We start from the raw sequence: 6,000 nt of genomic DNA on the forward strand, positions 1-6,000 counted from the left end.
TCATCATCTCATTGAACTTCTTGTCACTAGCGGTCATGTATGTGTTCAACAACTTGGTTTGATTTTCAATTATTTCCTCCAAATTGGTCCTAGAAGAAGAAGGTTGTGAATAGGAATTTTCACCTTGAGTCTTTGGAACAAATCCGGGTGGGGGACCTATTTGAGAATTATTTTGAAAATTGCCTCTACCTTGATTGTTCCAATTACCCCTATTTTGATTTTGACCATAACCTTGATTATGGTTTCCACTACCTTGGTTATGATTTCCATAACTTTGGTTTTGATTACCATAATTTTGGTTTTGATTTGTTATAGTTACCACGAGAACCTTGGTTCCCTTGGTTCCTATAACCACCACCTTGGTTATAGTTGTCAAAATTACCTTGGTTTTGGTAATTCCTATTCCATTGACCTCTTTGACTATCAAACCTTTGCACATTATTATTATTTGACACATAATTCACATGCTCATTATCATTATTATCAAAATCATTGCCACATTCCGGAGAAGCATGAGGGCAATTACAAGAGTCATGATCATAAGATCCACATGCATCACAAAACAAGCAACCACTAGGCATATTATTTGAGGAGGGAGGGGGTTGAGGGTTAGAAAAAGTACCTCTCCTCTTAAATTGGGAGGGAAGATTCGAAGCTTGAGAAGAAGAGGAGCTTTCCAACTTGGCCTTGATTGCGGTCATTTCTTTCCCCAAGTTTGTCATTTGTGAGGATAAGTTGTTGATCGCATTTAGATGGTCTATAGAGTACACCAAAGAGCCACTCTTGCTAGTTGAATCCCTCTCACCATCTTGCCAATCTCTATAGTACTTCACCACATTCTCAATAATGTCCACCACTTCTTCTTCCGTCCTATTCATTATGGGACCTCCGGCTCCCCCATCAAGGCATGATTTGCCTTGAGGACTTAGGCCACCATAGAAAATTTGAATGACTTGATAGGTTGGAATTCCGTGGTGGGGACACTCCCTTTGGTAATCTTTATACCTCTCCCATGCCTCGTAAAGGCTTTCATTAGGTCTTTGCTTGAACCCTTGAATCAAAGCTTTAGCCTCCGCCGTTTTCTTTTGTGGGTAGAATCGGGACAAGTATTCCTTGGTGACTTCGTCCCATGTTCTTAGGGAGTTTGGCTTTACCTCCTTATCCAACCACTCCAAGGCCCGGCCTATGAGAGAAAAGGGAAATAACTTTAGCCGGATGAACTCTTGAGAAACTCTGTTCACTTTGATAGTGTTGCAATAATTTTCGAACTCCTTGAGATGGTTCAACGGACTCTCATTCTTAGCTCCGCTATATGATCTCCTCTCTATCAAAGCGATCATAACCGGCCTAATTTCGAAATCATTCGCCGGTGTTGTAGGTGGAGTAATCCACACTCAAACTTGTACGCACCGGGAATTCCCAATTCTTTCAAAGCAACTCTTGGTTGTTCTCCCATGCTTAGTTCTTCTTCAAATCCTTTTTCGCTTGAGGAACTAAACTCCAAGGATCGACTAGCAATTCTTCTTTTTGAGAGAGTCCTTTCAATTTCCGGGTCAAAAGGCACAATGGATCGATCACGAGCTCTATGCATGCAAAACTCAATGAAAATATTAGTAGCACGGCTACAAATGTAGCCTCAAGAAACAAAATATTTTTGTATTTTTCAATTAAAGTGAAATAGACTCAACAACTAAAGCTAAGCACCAATATAACTTCCCAGCAACGGCGCCATTTTGATAAAGGAATAAACGAGTAGTTAATTGTCTATCCCAAAATCAAACACAATTTATAATATCCTAAACAAACCTAATACAAGTATTAGGCAAGTATAGGGTCGAACCCAAAGGAGTGAGTCGGTATTAACTATAGCCTAAGTCAAGCTATTTTGAAGATTGTAGTGAGAAAATGGTTGGTACTATGGTAACAAAGCTAGACTAATCAAGTAATTCGAGAAACTAAACACTAGGGATATAGGTTCCATATGCAAGTTCAATAAACATGCTAATTCATAGTTCATTCGCTTGATTCAAGCATTGCAAAGGACAAACAATAGTAGTAATCAAGAGAATTCAAGAGCTATCTCCTAGAGGCCAAGCTAGGGGTCACTATGAATGGCTAATCAAGGAAATTCACAATCAAACTCAATCAATTAAAGCAATTCTCAAATTTATGGCTCATGTCATTAAGAATTGCAATGCAATCTAGATTAATCTTATAGGTTGATCACTCCTAATCTAATTAATCACATGCAAAACTATGTCAACCAATTTAATTGCAACAATTCAATCAATCAATGATCATCAACTAGCACAAATTATCAATCAAGCATGCTTCCCCTTCTCCCTAGCAACTAATCTACTCACTAATCATGGTGTAGCTCAAGAACAAATCACTAGAAATAGTATTGATCATCATTCTAAATCAAAATCAAGAGAAATCAATATCAACTTCAATATCAAATTCAAATCCAAGCAAATCAAACAATCAAACATGAAACTAAAACAAACAAGTAAAGAGATGAACTAAAAGAAGAGATTCTCACTAATATTAATGATTGAAGATGAAGAAATCCAAGCACAATTGATCCAATGTTGAAATACAAATCCAAAACCAAGTACTTCTCTCTAACTTTTCTCTCTAAAACTAAGTTAATGAAAATTATCTAAAAGTTTTTTTCAAAAAGAAATTACAAGTATATTTATAGGCAAAGAAGGAAAACGGAATCCCCGCGCCCTCTCTAGTAAACCCCGCGCCTTCGGGGAAATGGGTATAAAACCCATAACAAACTCCGCGGGCTATCTGGGCAACACCCGCGCTCGCGGCAAAAGCCTCCGCACCCGCGGCAAGGGCGCGGCGAATCCCTGCTCCCAAAGGGTGATCACAGGGTCGTGGGCTCTCTTGTCTGGAGCGGTCTCTCCAATTTACCTGCGCCCGCAGGATCGCGGAGAGTTCCTGGTCGAAATTGGCCAATTTGGTGCAAACGAGCTCGCGCCCGCAACCTGCAAAATCCGCGCCCGCGTCAACCTGGCAGGGCTTGATGCCCTCTCCAAGGCCTCTCCAAGCCCTCTCTTGAGCCCTCTCCAAGCAGATTGCTTCCTCCTTGCTTAGTCAATATAGCTCATCTTGATCCCCTTGCAAAGACAACTCCTAGGTACCTACAAGAACAAACAAAGAAAAGGAATAAAAGGGAAAAAGGACCGATTAAAAGGAAAACACGAAGAAAACACGAAAAACACAAGGAAAGAAAGAAAAAAAGGAACTAAAGGAAAAAGGACCAAAAATAAGATAAGAAAGCATGAAAAGGAGAAGAAATCATCCTAAAAGACTACCCTATGAGTGCCATAAATGACACTCATCAAAAGACACATCAAGAATCTTTTGTCTCAATCACAAAAGGCTTCTAAATAACATAACAACAAGAGACAACCATTTTCTTTTTCTTCAGAACTTTCAGATGTTACACGCTAAACTACTGAAATTTAACTGCATAACCTGCAAATGAGTGTTGAAACAAATCTGATAGCACTAAGGGATTTAAAAAGAGGCTTTCATTAATATGAAAATAATATGCTTATATAGAAAGGGAATGATCTAACTAACACTCTGGAGGTATTGATAAATTAACAAACATTCTATACTTGTTCTCAATAGCTTATCAAAACCATAAGATAAGGGTTCGTTTGGCATCGTTATGGTTTTCTGTTTTTTGGTTTTTTGTTTTTTAAAAGTGTATTATATATGTCACATAATGAATCAAAAAATATATAGACTTATTAAAATCATGATAATTTTGAAAACTGACAACAGAAAAGTGGAAACACTTTTTTCTTGTTTCCTGTTTTTGGTTTTTGGTTTTCAAAAAAACAGAAAACTGAAAACCAAAAATGATGCCAAACAAGCCATAAGTTATTGAAAACAAGTATAGAATGAGCACAAGCTATCAATTTCCACCTTGAATTTCTCCTGTTCTGAGCTTGTCAAGGTATTCCTCGAAAACCTTGCCGGACAGCCTGACCGTGAGACTCCTCTTTCAGTTTCTACCAATTCAAGCTTTGAAATGAGAGTAAAAGATAGAAAAAAAAATACAGGATAACATAAGGAGGATGATACTTCTCAAGTAAACTAAGTCCACTCAATTATTATACTCACATCAGTAGAAGGATTAAAGTTCTAAAATGACATGTAACATCTTATAGTCCCTGGATGGGGGTCTCCTCATAGATAATGACCACACTGTGAATATAAGTGAAGTTAATGCTTCTATTTCAGCCAAAAATAAAAGGCAGATCTAGATAAATACTTTATTATGTGAATCTTCATGCTCAAAACATATAGAAGATGACAGCAAAAATCAGTTGATCAAGCTCTAATGAAAACTAAACTAAACTTCAAGTCTCAGCAGCAATCCCCTCAGCCACTTTTTAACACCTCCACCTTAATTACCTTCGTATTTTCCTTTGGGTCATGTTACATACAGTTTAAACATAAAGCGTTTTTACTAGTTAAGGCGGCAACAAAGTTTGAAGTTGAAGACATACTTAAATCCTTCATGCCACAAAACTAATTAGAGCTATTATAACATCAAAGAAACTAAACTCTCAATAATGATAACACATTTACACACAGCAAGACATATGCACCATATCAGAGCTATTACACCATCGAATAGAGCTAATTCAGTAATAGGCTTAGTGTGATTGAATCAATCAATAGCCTATCTATTGTAGATACATCTCTAGGATCTTTATAAACGCTACATGGAAAATTCTATTTCATGATATGCATTTCAAATAATTCACCCTTTAACCGTAATAAAAAATAGGAAATTTAAATAACCCTGTTCATCAGTTCCTCTAATTCATGATCCTCAATTACTCAAAATCTAGGTAAAAAAAACAAGCAGAGTTTCCAAAAATTAAAACCTAAAATATAACATTAGATTCGAGAATCAAACCACAACACAAATCGAAATAAATAACAAATATAAAAATAGCCATAATTTTACAAGAACAATAAAAAAAACAGAAAACTTGAATAAAAGTGAGGGAATAATTACATTTACCTCCAACGAATTTTCTGTTCATTGAAGTTTTGAGCGACAAAATTGAAGTTTGCTGAAGAATTCCAACTTAATTTTAATTTTGTTTGGTGAAGAATAAGTTTAGTCAGTGCAAAATCAGAAACCCCGATTAATATCATTACACAATTCAAAAAACAAACAAATCGACAAAAACAACAAAAACTCACCACCAAAGCACCAGATTCAAAGCGGATTGCAAAAGCCTCAGCCGTCATAGCATACAACTCCTCGGATCATCTCCATCAACGAGCGGTGGAGGAGGCGGCGAAACAACCTTAGGAAACAGAACTTGAACTATTGCACCTTCCTTAACCCTAATAATCCATGGATCTGTAAGAAATCTTTCAACCTCAAAAAAAGAAATTCCAGATTTAATCTACAAAAAGCCTAACTCGTAAAATAAATTCGCTTGCTAATAATGACGACAAAAATGGAGATCAAAAAATAAATATTGCAGCATATTATAGAGAAAGAGATCGAAAATATGCTGTAATTCGAAGCTACGAAATCAGAGCCATAGAGAAGATGAAGAACGATTGAAGGATCAGAGAGAATGAAATGAGAGGAGAGCGAATGAAGCTGAAAAAATAAAAAAGAAAAAAAAATAACTTTAGTAGCGTGCTTTATAAGCGAGATACAATTGTTTTGGTCAATAAATATGTTACTAAGTAGTTGCAGCAGGCAAAAAATATGTCGGTTGCTAGTAGAAATTTTAATTTTAAAGTAACTATTATTAGCAGCGCTCATCTTCATGTCAGCTGTGAATACTATAATATTTGCAACGGGCATTAACAAGGCCAGTTGTTAATATAAATTTTATCTTTTATACACTAAGTATTAGCAACGTTCGTTTATACGCCAATTGCTAATGACATAGTATTTGTAACTTACATTACTTTAGCCAGTTGCAATTAGTGTTT

At 36.4% G+C, this 6,000-nt stretch overlaps 1 long non-coding RNA gene across 5 annotated transcripts; it reads right to left on the reverse strand.

Moving 5' to 3' along the window:
- Positions 1-2,518: 2,518 nt before the first annotated feature.
- LOC145623951 (uncharacterized) lies at positions 2,519-5,682 on the reverse strand. 5 transcript variants are annotated; one of them, XR_014110318.1, is made up of 4 exons: positions 5,248-5,679; positions 5,063-5,114; positions 3,952-4,037; positions 2,519-3,155 (listed from the first exon to the last, which is right to left on the reverse strand). It is a non-coding gene; the product is annotated as an uncharacterized LOC145623951 (long non-coding RNA). The 5 variants fall into 5 exon arrangements; XR_014110322.1 differs by lacking the exon at positions 3,952-4,037; XR_014110321.1 differs by lacking the exon at positions 3,952-4,037 and having other exon boundaries at positions 5,063-5,128.
- Between the last annotated feature and the right edge of the window lie 318 nt (positions 5,683-6,000).

Source organism: Chenopodium album, chromosome 3, assembly GCF_948465745.1.
Source record: "Chenopodium album chromosome 3, dcCheAlbu1.1, whole genome shotgun sequence".
Classification (NCBI taxonomy): domain Eukaryota; kingdom Viridiplantae; phylum Streptophyta; class Magnoliopsida; order Caryophyllales; family Amaranthaceae; genus Chenopodium; species Chenopodium album.